Raw genomic sequence first — 17,058 nt, forward strand, 5'->3', positions numbered from 1 at the left:
TAACCAAGATTTGTCATCACATTTCTGTACCTCTGGCATTCTCTTTGATTTTATTGGCCTTGCTTATCTGCCTTTTTGAGAACCACAGTGCTTTCATTACTCTAGCTCTGTAGTAAGCTCTGCAATTATGAAATGTGATTCTTTTCAGGGTTTTCACAATTAATTTAACTGCAGCACTGTATCAAGATTCCATATGTATTCAAAATGGATTTTCCCTTGTTCTCTTTTAACACATACACATTGGGGTGCTGTTATTTGCATATATGCATACTTGCATGTATTTTGTACAGGTATTTGTACACACATACCCTGTCCTTTCTGTGGTGTGAGGTGTTTGTGGAGAATCTTTTTCCTTCACTCCTTCCTCCTATTCACTGAGGCAGTGTCTATTGATCAAACTCAGAGCCAGATTATGTGGCTTATCTTGATAGGCAGTGTGTTCTGAGGATCTTGTCTATGCCTTGCAATATAGGATTACAGATGGGTTGTTGCCTGCATGCTGCTTTATACACAGGTTACAGGGATCTTCTTTCTTGAATTGCAAACCCTTAAAACACTGATCCATCCTCTCTGTACCCAAATCCCCTGTAGGAGATAGCTCGACTTTCAAAAGTACGGACAATCCTGAGAGCTCAGGGGAGAGAGACCTCCACTTCTGCTCACATTTCTGGCCCAAGAGGAACCTACCTAGTGCCCTCTACATACAGGAACCTAGGAGCAGTCAGGGGCAGGACCCTTCTGGTTTCTGCCTGAGCACAGAGCTGAAAGCCAGTCACCTGGAGCGTTGACACACCTGACAGCAGAGATAAGACCAACTGCTCTGCTCTAAGGGACCCACCTGGAGGCTTCAGGACACATAAACTGAGGAGCAGCTCTCTGTTCCCAGATTTGGATGAAAAACAAACACAGGTCTACAGGAGTGCTGACACATAGAAGGTCAAGCCACTGTCGGAGACAGGAAGACAAGCAAACAATGGAGACAACCTGATGGTGAGAGGCAAGCTCAGGAATCTTAGGAACAGAAACCAAGACTACTTGGCATCATCAGAGGCCAGTTCTCCCACCAAAGCTAATACTGGATATTCAAACACCAGAAAAGCAAGATTTGGATTTAAAATCAGATCTCATGATGATGATCAAGCACTTGCATGACAACAGATGCTGGCAAGGATGTGGAGAAAGAGGAATACTCCTCGATTGTTGGTGAGATTGCAAGGTACAACCACTGTGGAAATCAGTCTGGAGGTTCCTCAGAGAATTGGACATAGTACTACCTGAGTACCCATCTACACCACTCCTGGGCATATACCCAAAAGATGCTCCAACATACAATAAAGACACATGCTCCACTCCACTATGTTCATAGAAGCTTATTTATAAGAGCCAGAAGCTAGAAAGAACCCAGATGCTCTTCAACAGATGACTGGATACAGAAAATGTGGTACATGTACACAATGAAGTACTACTCAGCTATCAAAAACAATGACTTCATAAAATTCATAGGCAAATGAATGAACTAGAAAATATCAACCTGAGTGAGGTAAGCCAATCACACACACACACACACACGCACACACACACATACACACACACATGGTATGTATGCACTCACTGATAAGTGAATATTAGCACAAAAGCTCAAAGATACAATCAACAGACCACATGAAGCTCAAGAAGGATGACCAAAGTGCAGATGCTTCACTCCTTTTTTTTGTTTAATCTTTATTAACTTGAGTATTTCTTATTTACATTTCGATTGTTATTCACCTTCCCGATTTCCAGGTCAGCATCCCCCTAGCCCCTCCCACTCCCCTTCTATATCAGCTTCCCGTCCCCATCCTCCCCCCAATTACCACCCTCCCCCCAACAATCACATTCACTGGGGGTTCAGTCTTGGCAGGACCAAAGGCTTCCCCTTCCACTGGTGCTCTTACTAGGCTATTCATTGTTACCTATGAGGTTGGAGTTCAGGGTCAGTCCATGTATAGTCTTTGGGTAGTGGCTTAGTCCCTGGAAGCTCTGGTTGGTTGGCATTGTTGTTCATATGGGGTCTCAATATCCTTCAAGCTCTTTCAGTCTTTTCTCTGATTCCTTCAACGGGGGTCCCATTCTCAGTTCAGTAGTTTGCTGCTGGCATTAGCCTATGTATTTGCTGTATTCTGGCTGTGTCTCTCAGGAGAGATCTACATCTGGTTCCTGTCGGCCTGCACTTCTTTGCTTCATCCATCTTATCTAGTTTGGTGACTGTATATGTATGGGCCACATGTGGGGCAGGCTCTGAATGGGTGTTCCTTCGGTCTCTGTTCTAAATTTTGCCTCCCTATTCCCTGCCAAAGGTATTCTTGTTCCCCTTTTAAAGAAGGAGTGAAGCATTCGTATTTTGGTCATCCTTCTTGAGTTTCATGTGTTCTGTGCATCTAGGGTAGTTCAAGCAATTGGGCTAATAGCCACTTATCAATGAGTGCGTACCATGTGTGTTTTTCTGTGATTGGGTGACCTCACTCAGGATGATATTTTCCAGTTCTATCCATTTGCCTATGAATTTCATAAAGTCATTGTTTTTGATAGCTGAGTAATATTCCATTGTGTAGATGTATCACATTTTCTCTATCCATTCCTCTGTTGAAGGGCATCTGGGTTCTTTCCAGCTTCTGGCTATTATAAATAAGGCTACTATGAACATAGTGGAGCATGTATCTTTGTTATATGTTGGGGCATCTTTTGGGTATATGCCCAACAGAGGTATAGCTGGTCCTAAGGTAGTTCAATGTCCAATTTTCTGAGGAACTTCCAGACTGATTTCCACAATGGTTGTACCAGTGTGCAATCCCACGAACAATGGAGGAGTGTTCCTCTTTCTCCACATCCTCACCAGGATTTACTGTCACCTGAGTTTTTGAACTTAGCAACTCTGACTGGTGTGAGGTGAAATCTCAGGGTTGTTTTGATTTGCATTTCCCTTACAACATTTCTTTAGGCGGTTCTCAACCATTCGGCATTCCTCAGCTGTGAATTCTTTTTTTTTTTTTTTCTTTTTTTCGGAGCTGGGGACCGAACCTAGGGCCCTGCGGTTGCTAGGCAAGCACTCTACCACTGAGCCAAATCCCCAACCCCAGCTGTGAATTCTTTGTTTAGCTCTGAACCCCATTTTTTAATAGGGTTATTTGTCTCCCTGTGGTCTAACGTCTTGAGTTCTTTGTATATTTTGGATATAAGCCCCTCTATCTGTTGTAGGATTGGTAAAGATCTTTTCCCAATCTGTTGGTTGCCATTTTGTCCTAACAACAGTGTCCTTTGCCTTACAGAAGCATTGCAGTTTTATGAGATCCCATTTGTCGATTCTTGATCTTAGAGCATAAGCCATTGGTGTTTTGTTCAGGAAATTTTCTCCAGTGCCCATGTGTTCAGGATGCTTCCCCACTTTTTCTTCTATTAGTTTGAGTATATCTGGTTTGATGTGGAGGTCCTTGATCCACTTGGACTTAAGCTTTGTACAGGGTGATAAGCATGGATCGATCTGCATTCTTCTACATGCTGACCTGCAATTGAACCAGCACCATTTGCTGAAAATGCTATCTTTTTTCCATTGGATGGTTTTGGCTCCTTTGTCAAAAATCAAGTGACCATAGGTGCGTGGGTTCATTTCTGGGTCTTCAATTCTATTCCACTGGTCTATCTCTCTGTCTCTGTACCAATACCATGCAATTTTTATCACTATTGCTCTGTAATACTGCTTGAGTTCAGGGATAGTGATTCCCCCTGAAGTCCTTTTATTGTTGAGGATAATTTTAGCTATCCTGGGTTTTTTGTTATTCCAGATGAATTTGCAAATTGTTCTGTCTAACTCTTTGAAGAATTGGATTGGTATTTTGATGGGGATTGCATTGAATCTGTAGATCGCTTTTGGTAAAATGGCCATTTTTACTATGTTAATCCTGCCAATCCATGAGCATGGGAGATCTTTCCATCTTCTGAGGTCTTCTTCAATTTCTTTCTTCAGTGTCTTGAAGTTCTTATAATACAGATCTTTCACTTGCTTGATTAAAGTCACACCAAGGTGCTTTATATTATTTGGGACTATTATGAAGGGTGTCGTTTCCCTAGTTTCTTTCTCGGCTTGTTTCTCTTTTGTGTAGAGGAAGGTTACTGATTTATTTGAGTTAATTTTATACCCAGCCACTTTGCTGAAGGTGTTTATCATGTTTAGTAGTTCTCTGTTGGAACTTTTGGGATCCCTTAAATATATAGTCTTATTGTCTGCAAATAGTGATATTTTGACTTCTTCCTTTCTAATCTGTATCCTTTGATTTCCTTTTGTTGTCTGATTGCTCTGGCTAGGACTTTGAGACCTATACTGAATAAGTAGGGAGAGAGTGGGCAGCCTTGTCTAGTCCCTGATTTTAGTGGGATTGCTTCAAGTTTCTCTGCATTTAGTTTAATGTTAGCTACTGGTTTGCTGTATATGGCTTTTAGTATGTTTAGGCATGGGCCTTGAATTCCTATCTTTCCAGGACTTTTATCATGAAGGGGTGTTGAATTTTGTCAAATGCTTTCTCAGCATCTTTTGAAATGACCATGTGGTTTTGTTCTTTCAGATTGTTTATATAATCGATCATGTTGATGGTTATCCGTGCATTAAACCATCCCTGCATGCCTGGGATGAAGCCTATTTGATCATGGTGGATGATTGTTTTGATGTGCTCTTGGATTCGGTTTGCCACAATTTTATTGAGTATTTTTGCATTGATATTCATGAGGGAAATTGGCCTGAAGTTCTCTTTCTTTGTTGGGTCTTTGTGTGGTTTAGGTATAAGAGTAATTGTGGCTTCAAAGAAGGAATTAGGTAGTGCTCCAACTGTTTCAACTTTGTGGAATAGTTTGGATAATATTGGTATGAGGTCTTCTATGAAGGTCTGATAGAATTCTGCACTGAACCTGTCTGGACTGGGCTCTTTTTGGTTGGGAGATCTTTAATGACTGCTTCTATTTCCTTAGGAGTTATGGGGTTGTTTAAATGGTTTATCTGTTCCTGATTTAATTTTGGTACCTGGTATCTATCTAGGAAATTGTCCATTTCCTGCAGATTTTCAAGTTTTGTTGAATATAGGCTTTTGTAGTATGATCTGATGATTTTTTGAATTTCCTCTGAATCTGTAGTTATGTCTCCCTTTTCATTTCTGATTTTGTTAATTTGGACACACTCTCTGTGTCCTCTCGTTAGTCTGGCTAAGGGTTTATCTATCTTGTTGATTTTCTCAAAGAACCAACTTTTGGTTCTGTTGATTCTTTCTATGGTCCTTTTTGTTTCTACTTGGTTGATTTCGCTCTGAGTTTGATTATTTCCTGCCGTCTACTCCTCCTGGGTGTATTTGCTTCTTTTTGCTCTAGAGCTTTTAGGTGTGCTGTCAAGCTGCTGATATATGCTCTCTCCTCTTTCTTTCTGCAGGCACTCAGAGCTATGAGTTTTCCTTTTAGCACAGCTTTCATTGTGTCCCATAAGTTTCGGTATGTTGTACTTCATTTTCATTAAATTCTAAGAAGTCTTTAATTTCTTTCTTTATTTCTTCTTGACCAGGTTATCATTGAGTAGATCATTTTCAACTTCCATATATATGTGGGCATTCTTCCCTTATTGTTATTGAAGACGAGCTTTAGCCCATGGTGGTCTGAGAGGACGCATGGAATTATTTCCATTTTTCTGTATCTTTTGAGGCCTGTTTTATGACCAGTTATATGGTCAATTTTGGAGAAAGTACCATGAGGTGGTGAGAAGAAGGTATATCCTTCTGTTTAGGATAGAATGTTCTGTAAATATCTTTCAAATCCCTTTGGTTCATGATTTCTCTTAGTCTGTCTATGTCTCTGTTTAATTTCTGTTTCCATGATCTGTCCATTGATGAGAGTGGGGTGTTGAAATCTCCTACTATTATTGTGTGAGGTGCAATGTGTGTTTTGAGCTTTAGTAAGGTTTTTTTTTTTTTTTATGTATATAGGTGCCCTTGTATTTGGAGCATAGATATTTAGGATTGAGAGTTCATCTTGGTGGAGTTTTCATTTGATGAATATGAAGTGTCCTTCCTTATCTTTTTTGATGACTTTTAGTTGAAAATCGATTATATTCGATATTAGAATGGCTACTCCAGCTTGCTTCTTCCGACCATTTGCTTGGAAAGTTGTTTTCCAGCCTTGCACTCTGAGGTAGTGTCTGTCTTTGTCTCTGAGGTGTGTTTCCTGTAGGCAGCAGAATGCAGGGTCCTCATTGCGTATCCAGTTTGTTAATCTATGTCTTTTTATTGGGGAGTTGAGACCATCGATGTTGAGAGATATTAAGGAATAGTGATTATTGCTTCCTGTTATATTCATATTTGGATGTGAGATTATGTTTGTGTGCTTTTCTTCTCTTTGTTTTGTTGCCAAGATGATTAGTTTCTTGCTTTTTCTAGGGTGTAGCTTGCCTCCTTATGTTGGGCTTTACCATTTATTATCTTTTGTAGTGCTGGATTTGTAGAAAAATATTGTGTAAATTTGTTTTTGTCATGGAATATCTTGGTTTCTCCATCTATGTTAATTGAGAGTTTTGCAGGATACAGTAATCTGGGCTGGCAATTGTGTTCTCTTAGGGTCTGTATGACATCTGTCCAGGATCTTCTTGCTTTCATAGTCTCTGGTGAGAAATCTGGTGTGATTCTGATAGGTCTGCCTTTATATGTTACTTGACCCTTTTCCCTTACTGCTTTTAATATTCTTTCTTTATTTTGTGCATTTGGTGTTTTGGCTATTATGTGACGGGAGGAGTTTCTTTTCTGGTCCAATTTATTTGGAGTTCTGTAGGTTTCTTGTATGTTTATGGGCATCTCTTTCTTTAGGTTAGGGAAGTTTTCTTCTGTGATTTTGTTGAATATATTTACTGGTCCTTTGAGCTGGGAGCCTTCACTCTCTTCTATACCTATTATCCTTAGGTTTGATCTTCTCATTGAGTCCTGGATTTCCTGTATGTTTTGGACCAGTAGCCTTTTCCGTTTTACATTTTCTTTGACCGTTTTGTCATTGATTTCTATGGAATCTTCTGCTCCTGAGATTCTCTCTTCTATCTCCTATATTCTGTTTGTGATGCTTCCATCTATGGCTCCTTGTCTCTTCCTTTGGTTTTCTATATCCAGCATTGTTTCCCTGTGTCCTTTCTTTATTGCTTCTATTTCCATTTTTAATTCCTTCACCTGTTTGATTGTTTTTTCTTGGAATTCTTTCAGGGATTTTTGTGATTCCTCTCTATTGGCTTCTACTTGTTTATTTATGTTTTCCTGCGTTTCTCTAAGGGAGTTCGTCATGTCTTTCTTGAAGTCTTCCAGCATCATGATCAAATGCGATTTTAAATCTAGATCATGCTTTTCTGGTGTGTTTGGATATTCAGTGTTTGCTTTGGTAGGAGAATTGGGCTCTGATGATGCCATGTAGTCTTGGTATCTGTTTCTTGGGTTCCTGTGCTTGCCTCTTGCCATCAGATTATCTCTGGTGTTACTTTGTTCTGCTATTTCTGACAGTGGTTAGACTGTCCTATAGGCCTGTGTGTCAGGAGTGCTGTAGACCTGTTTTCCTGTTTTCTCTCAGCCAGTTATGGGAACAGAGTGTTCTGCCCTTGGACGTGTAGTCTTTCCTGTCTACTGGTCTTCAGCTGTTCCTGTGGGCCTGTGTCCTAAGTCCACCAGGCAGGTCGCTTGGAGCAGAAAAGTTTGTCTTACCTATGGTCCCGTGGCTCAAGTTGCTAGTGGGAGGCTGCTTTTTAGCTGTCCGTGAGGGCTGCAACCAGGAGGGCCTGTGTTGCCTTTTCCCGGAGCCCCCCGTGCACCAGAGTCCCAGATGGCATTAGGTGTTTTCCTCTGGAGTTAGAAATGTGGGCAGAGTGTAGTCTCTTCTGGCTTCCCAGGCTTGTCTGCCCCTCTGAAGGTTTAGCTCTCCCTCCCAGGGGATTTGTGTGCAGAGAACTGTTGACTGGTTCACTTAAGTTCCGGGTGGTTTCTGGACTGTGGGGGATCTGCTGTTGGAGTGCCCTTATCTACTGGTTCCTAGAGGCCATAAACAGTTTACTCTTGGGCCAGGGATGTGGGCAAGGATGGGCAGTATTGGTGGTCTCTCCCACTCTGCAGTCTCAGGAGTGCCACCTGTCTGGGCGGTGAGCTCTCTCTCCCAGGGGGTTTGGGAGCAGTGAGCTGTGGGCCGGGATCAGTGGAGTTGGGGCTCCAGCTAAAAGCTGGAAGTGTCTGGTCCCAGAGGAATTTTGCCCCTGTGTGTCCTGAATCCACCAGGCAGGTCTCTTGGAGCAGAAAAGTTGGTCTTACCTGTGGTCCCACTGCTCACGTTGCTCGAGGAGGGCTGCTTTTGAGCTCTCGGTGAGGGCGGCGACAACCAGGAGGGCCTGCGATGCCTTTTCCTGGAGCCCCTGTTCACCCGGGTCCCAGATGGCATTAGGTGTTTTCCTATGGAGTCAGAAATGTGGGCAGAGTGTAGTCTTTTCTGCTTCACTCCTTATTAAAGGGGGAACAAAAATATTCACAAGAGGGGATGTGGAGACAAAGTTTGGAGCAGAGACTGAAGGAATGACCTTTCAGAGCCTACCCCACCTGAGGATACATCATATATATCCATCACACACACACACACACACACACACACACACACACACACACACACACACACACATATATATATATGTATGTATATCCACCAAACCTAGACAATATTGATGAAGCCAAGAAGTGTATGCTGACAGGAGCCTGATATAGCTGTATCCTGAGAGTCTCAGCCAGAACAAGACAAATACAGAGGCAAATGCTAGCAGCAAACCATTGAACTGAGAATGGGGTCCCCATTGTAGGAATTAAAGAAAGGATTGAAAGAACTGAAGGGTCTTGCACCCTTATAAAGACAACAATACCAACCAACCAGAACTCCCAGGGACTAAACCCCTACCCGAAGACTACACATGGACAGTCCCATGGCTCCAGCTGCATATGTAGCAGAGGATGGCCTTTTTGGGCACCAATGGGAGGAGAAGTCCTTGGTCCTGCCAAGGCTGGAGCCCCCACTGTAGAGGAATGTCGGGGGGGGTGTGAGAGGTGGAAGTGGGGTGGTTGGGGAGGGGGAACACCCTTACAGAAGAAGGGGAGCGAGATGGGATAGGGAGCTTATGGCCGGGAAACAGAGAAAGGGAATAACATTTGAACTGTAAATAAAAAATATTCAAACAAACAAACAAACAAACAAACAAAAAACACTGATCCATCTCTACAACCTCCCCTCCTCCCCATGGAATTTTCCAGTTTTACAACTTATTGCTGAGGCCCTAGGGATTTTACCATCGTTTTTAGGTAATTTTTTATGCTATTGTCAACTGACTTGTATAATTTATTGTTTTTAACATTTTTAATTCCTAACGTGTCTAGTGCTAAGAACCAGGAAACAGTTTTCTCATGTACTCATGTACTTACTGTCAAAACTAAAAATTACATTCATCCTAGGATAGATATGTAGAAGATATATATATATATATATATATATCTTAATATTGAGTTAAAGGCAGGCATGTCCTGAATGCAACTACTGCCCACACACAAAGTGGCAGTAGAAAAATGTGTAGCGTTGAATGATTGCATCATTGATTGTAGTCATGATCACAAAAATGTAAGGGTGTCTTAAAAAGGAACTAGTGTAGAAGCCTCAATCATTTTCACATCAGAACATCATGGAGAATATTAAGGATATGAGAGACAAATTTACCTAGGTCAGAAGCAAGAAGAAATCTGCATAGAATCACATTACTGTGCAGAACAACCCCCACCCCAACACACACAGGTGTCTATTTACAGAAATACTGGAACAGACTCTGTTTTCATAATATTTGCTGTATGTTGGAAGGGCCCAGAGGTTGAGGTTACTGGAAAATAGAAGCAGTGAGAAAAGAAAGAGTTCTGTTTCACGAATCAGGATGCCAGCAACTTCCTTACCTTTGAGCACTGGTTTCTTTATAGCAGAGGTTGATTTGTTCAGAAGACTTTTTCCTCTAATAATTGACTTGTCTAGGTTACGAATTTTAGATTTCCCTAAAAAGTGAGAACAAAGTCATTCATTGTATTGCAAGTAGGTGTTCTCAAGTATTTAGGTACAAACTTAAGAGTCTGGAATAGACACTGTCTAGCCTTATGTTCTAGTTTTCTTTCTATTAATGTGATAAAGACCATGATTAAAGGAAGAAAGGGATTATTTGACTTATAGAGTCTAATCGTTCACTCATAGGTAGAAGCCAAGGCAGAAACACAAGGAGGGCAGGAAGCTGAGAGAGAAACTGGAACAGAGACTAAGGAGGAATTCTGTTTACTGGCTTGTTTTTCACAGCTCACTCAGTTTGCTTTTCTTATGCAACTAAGGACTACCTGCCTGGGGTGGTATCACCTATGGTGAGTAGGCCACATCAATCATTAATCAAGAAAATGCCACCTGTGTGGAAGTCAGAATCATGATGCCTTCACTGCTGTACCTTGTTAGTGAGTTTTGAAGTTATAAAGTCTTTATTTTATTCTATCTCTCTCTTTTTGATTATTTAGACTATTATGATCTCTAAGGTTCATGTGAATTTTCATATGGACTACTTCATATTTCCGCAAAATATTGTTGTGATTCTAGGCACTTTTCTAGAACACTTTATTTCTTAAATGTAGTATTGCAATGACTATTAACAATGTAAGTCAACACTTACATTTCAAATTTCTAAAGTATTTCTGGAGAAGATAATTAGAAATAGGTTTTTGTTTACTGGCAAAACTATTAGCTGTAATTTTCAAATAAACTGCCAGTCTCTTAAAACACCCATTATCCAGCAACCACACACTCTTATATTTTATAGAAACATAAGCAAGTAAGACAATTAAGAACAATGACACCACAGCTCTGATGGCCAACTCTTGACTTAACACTAAAGATTTAGAGGGCATTGTAAGAAGTGACAGCACCTTCTCCTTTAAGAGTATCCTACAAAAAAGGTAAGACGTAAGGGATGAAGGATACAAATGTATCTACATGTTCCAGCATGGAATGCATGCTATGCCCACAGTATTGGTTGTTCAGTGGAGGTTAGGAGATGGGTAGAAACAGTAGGATGGGCACAGAGCTCATATCTGTGCTGCAGACACTCCCTTACCTTTTCGAACTTTTGTAGTGGTGGTTGACATGGGCAGAGGGTGTTTACTTTTATCAACAATCTTTCTTTTCGTTATTTTCTCTTTAGACTTAAATCGCTCTGAAAAATGAGAACAAGGTCTTTCAATAACGATTTCTGAAGACAGCCTGTCTTTCAGCTATGTTGTTATTAGGCAGTGTCTAATCAGCTATGACACTGAAGAACCATGAATAGATTCTGTCTGAATCAGCCTTGGCTGATATTTAATATCTCATAAACGTTCATTTTAATAGAATAAGTCAAGTAAAGAAAAAATAAGGAAGATAAGAACAATTTAATAGTAAAAGTACAATGAGATTAAGAAGAGAGTCCACTTGTTGAGGACACTGGAAAATAGAAATGGTGAGAAAAGAACAGAGTTCTGTTTTACACATCTATATGTCAGGGACTATGTTACCTTTGAGAAGAAACTTCTTCATAAGAGAGGTTGATTTGTGCAGAATGTTTGATCCTTTATTTATTTTATTCTCTAAGTTCCTAATTTTAGCTTCTTCTGAAAAATGAGAACAATGTCATTCAATGGTACTGCAAATAAACCACTTCTGAAGCATATTCATCTCTTAGCAATTCATGTCGACAGGTAACAAGCACAAATAGACTTTCTTCTAATAAGCCCTGCATCATATCTGGTATTTTAGTAAAGGTACTATCAGAGGATAAGTCAGATATCAAAATAGTGATGAGAGACTTGTCACATGCCTGTATTTCATTTTCAGCACTAGGGAGGCTGAGGCAGGAAGATGGTTATTTGCTTGCCAACCTGTCAAGCTACTGAATGTGACGCCATTCTTGCTATATTCTATGTCTTTGTCTCAAATAACACCTAGAAATGTCATATACACATGTATGAGAAATAACTAAAAGGATACCAGTATGACAACACACACATCCACAAGTGACTAAAATACCAATTTTTCAGGTACACTTCAACCTCTCCATAAGCCTTTCTCTCCTTTTAAATAGAAGCTGACATTTCTACAGTGAAAACGTGCAGAAAGGAGTAGAGATAATAGATAACAAATGATATGGTGTATGTATTTGGAAATGTGTTAAAAAAGAAAGCACAGTAAGATACAGATCCAGTATCTCTTTACTTGGGATTGAATCCTGAAATAAAATCTACAATATAGGTTTGTTAGAGAGTCATTTCTCAAAGTCAGCTGGCCAAATTTACATGTAAAAGCTTTCTACAATGTATTTCTTGCACAAATATAAATGTTCACACATTCGTTCACCAAAGCAGGTGCTTGTTTGAGCGATGTGTGTCTGTTGCCCCTCAGATCCAAAGTTGGAAGTTCTTGTAGACAACCATTTATCCTTCTTCATTTCTGTTCAGCACACAAAAGGAATCCATTATACTTTCTCTCTGATTCGAGAATTAAAATGTAGATGATGACTGAGGCTACCTCTGCTGCAGATGGCAGGGCTGACATGGGGGAAGCTGCCAATACCACTGGAACTCAGTTGACACCTTGTACAAACTGTCCGTGTTGGGGGAAAGCTGACAGAATCCAGTTCTATGTTTTCTACCATGTGGGTCTGAAGAACTAACTTCCATCAGTCTGGGAACAAGTGGCTTTACCTCACTTGCGTATAAACTCCTGGCAACCCCAAATACCCTGTCATAATTCTTGGCCACGTTGCCCACATTTGATCTACCTTTTTATTTGTTTCAAGCACTGGGGACTGAACCTGCACATTTTGTATGCGAAGTAAGAACTCCACCCCTAAGCTATACCATCTCACCATCTTGCTTCTGACAACTTTTAGGCATGGTCTCACCCTGCTGTGTTGACTGAATGTGATTGGTCAGCCATCACCCATCAGCCTCCCAAGGAGCTGGGATTACAGGCTGCACCCACAGAACTGTTCTTTCTCACACACTTGTAAACAGCATTTCCCTTTGGCTTCCTTCCACTTATCCATAGTCACACATTGGGCATGAAGCGTTACATGTTTGTAATGTGGGGTTGGCTTCTCTCATGCTTACATCATAGCTTCACATGAAGGTGGCTATTGCAAAATTTGTTAAGGAGAAAAATGTGACAATATTTCTCAGTTTTACTTACATTTAGATCTATTATTGCATTTATTATTATTATTATCATCATCATTATTATTATTATATTCACCTTCCTATTATTACTCTCTGGTGTCCTTTACCTTTCTCTTCCTTTCTTACAATCAACCATACTTCATAATGTCATGACAAATACTAAGGACGTAAGAGGTGAAGGAAACACATCAATTTACATGGGTTAGAGATAAGGGGGAATCGATACATCTGCTACTGTGCAGAACCACAAAGTCCTCCACACAGTTGTCTATTTATAGAAAAAATACTGGAACACATTCTGTGCTTGTAATATTCTCTGTATAATGGGAATGCCCAGAGGTTGGAAGTATTGGTACATAGAAACAGTGGGGGAATAACAGTTTTCTGTTTCCCATGTATGAATGACAGTGGCTTCTTTACCTTTAAACAAAAGTTTCATTATAGTAGAGGTTGACAGGTCCAGAGTATGAGTATCTTGAAAACCTTCCTTGTCCAAGTTGCTGGGTTTAGATGACTCTGAAAAGCAAAACAAAATCATTCAGTGGTACTAGAAATATATCAGCTACTGAAACACAGCTTCCTTTCAGCATTCAGGCATTTGATAAACAGGCAGAAAGAGACATTTTTTCAGCCTTGCCTCTTACCTGATACTTTACTGAAGTTGATTATATAAGTATTTGTCAGATGATAAGAAAGCAGAGTTGGGAGAGGCCTACTGCAGCATGAGGGAGGCTGAGGTATAGAGATGATTATCTGCTTGCCAGTCTGCCAACATACTGAGTGTGACTCCAGTCCTGTTATATGCAGCACTGTTGCCTCAAATAGTATGTGGGATTGCTACAGACAAAGGTTGGGGAAGAAACTTTAAAAGATACCAGTGTGACAGTATATGAATCTATAAGTAACTAAGACACAGTTTTTTAGATAGTTTATTTTCTCCATCAGCCTTTCTTACACTAACAAAGAGCAGTTGACATAAAGTCCAAAAAGGAAGAGAGCTAATGAGATATGGTATAGGGCATGTATTTGGGTGATAGTTAAAAAGAAAATATAATAAAATACAGGTTCGATATCTCTTCACTTGGGGATGAATTCTAAAATAAAACGTAGAATGTGAGTCTGTTAGTCATTTCTCAGAGCTGGCTGGCAAAATTTACTGAAGTTTTCTCAGTTTCTATAATGTATTTTCTTGCACAAGAATGAAATGTTCAAACTTTTTATTCACCCAGGCAAGTGCTCATGTGAGCTATGTGCACCTGGCGCTCTTGCTTAGACCCAAAGTTGGATGCTTATCCTTTCCCTGTAGATCGGAGAGTCAAAGTGTAGATGGAAAAAAGCCACTGTGATAAAAATGATAGGGCTGCACTGGTCTATGCTATTTTCTGACATGAGAGTTTGATTTTAACATCATGGCATTTTATTTTGCTAAATGCCTGTGATGGGCTCTCGTAGATTCAAACTGTATTTATGTTTTACATGCAACAAGGGGCAACTTTGGTTGCTATCTAGGAAGCATCAATAATGATATATTTAAAACTAATTCCTATTTAAATTTCCATAGAGAATATATGGGGCTAAGTACTCCTGAACTCTGTAAAGTTATACTGCTCTGTCAGTTTTCAATTAGCAACAATCGCACCTCGGATAAACCTCATTGGCTACGATACTACCACTGCGCAAAGCTTACTGCTCTGTCAGAAAAATTAATTAAATCTTATGTGAAGGGCTCTGTTAGGAAAAAGGATATAGCAATTCTGAACACATACACACCCAATTCCGTAAAACAAATACTACAAGATGCAAAAATCACAAATGAATTCTAATACAGCAATAGTGGGTGAGTTAAATATCCATTATTTACCATTTGAAATATCATATGGACACACATATACAGACACACACAGACACACACACAAAGATAAACACAGACACACACACACACACACACACACAAAATCAACATTGGGTGTGGTGGCACATATTTTTTTTTTCTGGTTGAAAATGCTAATCAAATTTGGGAAATAAATGTTTTTTTTCTTTTTTTTTATTAATTTGAATATTTCTTATATACATTTCGAGTGTTATTCCCTTTCCCGGTTTCCGGGCAAACATCCCCCTCCCCCCTCCCCTTCCTTATGGGTGTTCCCCTCCCCACCCTCCCCCCATTGCCGCCCTTCCCCCAACAGTCTAGTTCACTGGGGGTTCAGTCTTAGAAGGACCCAGGGCTTCCCCTTCCACTGGTGCTCTTACTAGGATATTCATTGCTACCTATGAGGTCAGAGTCCAGGGTCAGTCCATGTATAGTCTTTAGGTAGTGGCTTAGTCCCTGGAAGCTCTGGTTGCTTGGCATTGTTGTACATATGGGGTCTCGAGCCCTTCAAGCTCTTCAGTTCTTTCTCTGATTCCTTCAACAGGGTCCTATTCTCAGTTCAGTGGTTTGCTGCTGGCATTAGCCTCTGTATTTGCTGTATTCTGGCTGTGTCTCTCAGGAGCGATCTACATCTGGCTCCTGTCAGTCTGTACTTCTTTGCTTCATCCATCTTGTCTAATTGGGTGGCTGTATATGTATGGGCCACATGTGGGGCAGGCTCTGAATGGGTGTTCCTTCTGTGTCTGTTTTAATCTTTGCCTCTCTCTTCCCTGCCAAGGGTATTCTTGTTCCCCTTTTAAAGAAGGAGTGAAGCATTCACATTTTGATCATCCGTCTTGAGTTTCATTTGTTCTAGGCATCTAGGGTAATTCAAGCATTTGGGCTAATAGCCACTTATCAATGAGTGCATACCATGTGTGTCTTTCTGTGATTGGGTTAGCTCACTCAGGATGATATTTTCCAGTTCCAACCATTTGCCTACGAATTTCATAAACTCGTTGTTTTTGATAGCTGAGTAATATTCCATTGTGTAGATGTACCACATTTTCTGTATCCATTCCTCTGTTGAAGGGCATCTGGGTTCTTTCCAGCTTCTGGCTATTATAAATAAGGCTGCGATGAACATAGTGGAGCACATGTCTTTTTTATATGTTGGGGCATCTTTTGGGTATATGCCCAAGAGAGGTATAGCTGGATCCTCAGGCAGTTCAATGTCCAATTTTCTGAGGAACCTCCAGACTGATTTCCAGAATGGTTGTACCAGTCTGCAACCCCACCAACAATGGAGGAGTGTTCCTCTTTCTGGTGGCACATATTTTTAATCGCTGCATTCAGGAGGCAAAGGCAGGTGGGATCTATGTGAGTTCAAGGCCAGCCTGGTCTACATGGTGAGTAACAGGTCAGCCAGGACTACAGAGAAAAAAAAAATCTTGTCTTGAAAACAAAGAATCCATAATCAACATGGACACACTAGAGTTAAATGATATCGTAAATTAGACAAACTAAATGACATCTATAAAACATTTCACCAAAGCACTAATGAATACGAGCTGTTGTAATTAGACGATAAAGCTTTTACCAGAAATATCAACAGATTAGAAAATGAAGTAAGTCTCAACAGAGGTAGGAAAGTTGAGATAATATCCTTTATTCCATCTAATCACAATGGGATAAAAGTAGATAATGGTAAGAGAAACCACAGAAACTAGTCTCACGGAGACTAAACAACACACTATTGAGGTATGAATGACTCACAGAAGAATCTAATATTGGCTTTGATACTTGCATATAGTTTTTCATTATTTTATTGCCACCACTATTCATTACGGTAATTATACAAAGTATTTGTGGGTACCTATGAAAATTGAAAGCACACATGTTCTTCATCCAGCCACCCAACTA

General features: G+C 40.2%; 1 pseudogene; it reads right to left on the bottom strand.

Moving 5' to 3' along the window:
* Positions 1 to 14,804: 14,804 nt before the first annotated feature.
* Positions 14,805 to 14,970, bottom strand: LOC116886780 (annotated as a pseudogene).
* Between the last annotated feature and the right edge of the window lie 2,088 nt (positions 14,971 to 17,058).

Source organism: Rattus rattus, chromosome 17 (assembly GCF_011064425.1).
Source record: "Rattus rattus isolate New Zealand chromosome 17, Rrattus_CSIRO_v1, whole genome shotgun sequence".
Classification (NCBI taxonomy): domain Eukaryota; kingdom Metazoa; phylum Chordata; class Mammalia; order Rodentia; family Muridae; genus Rattus; species Rattus rattus.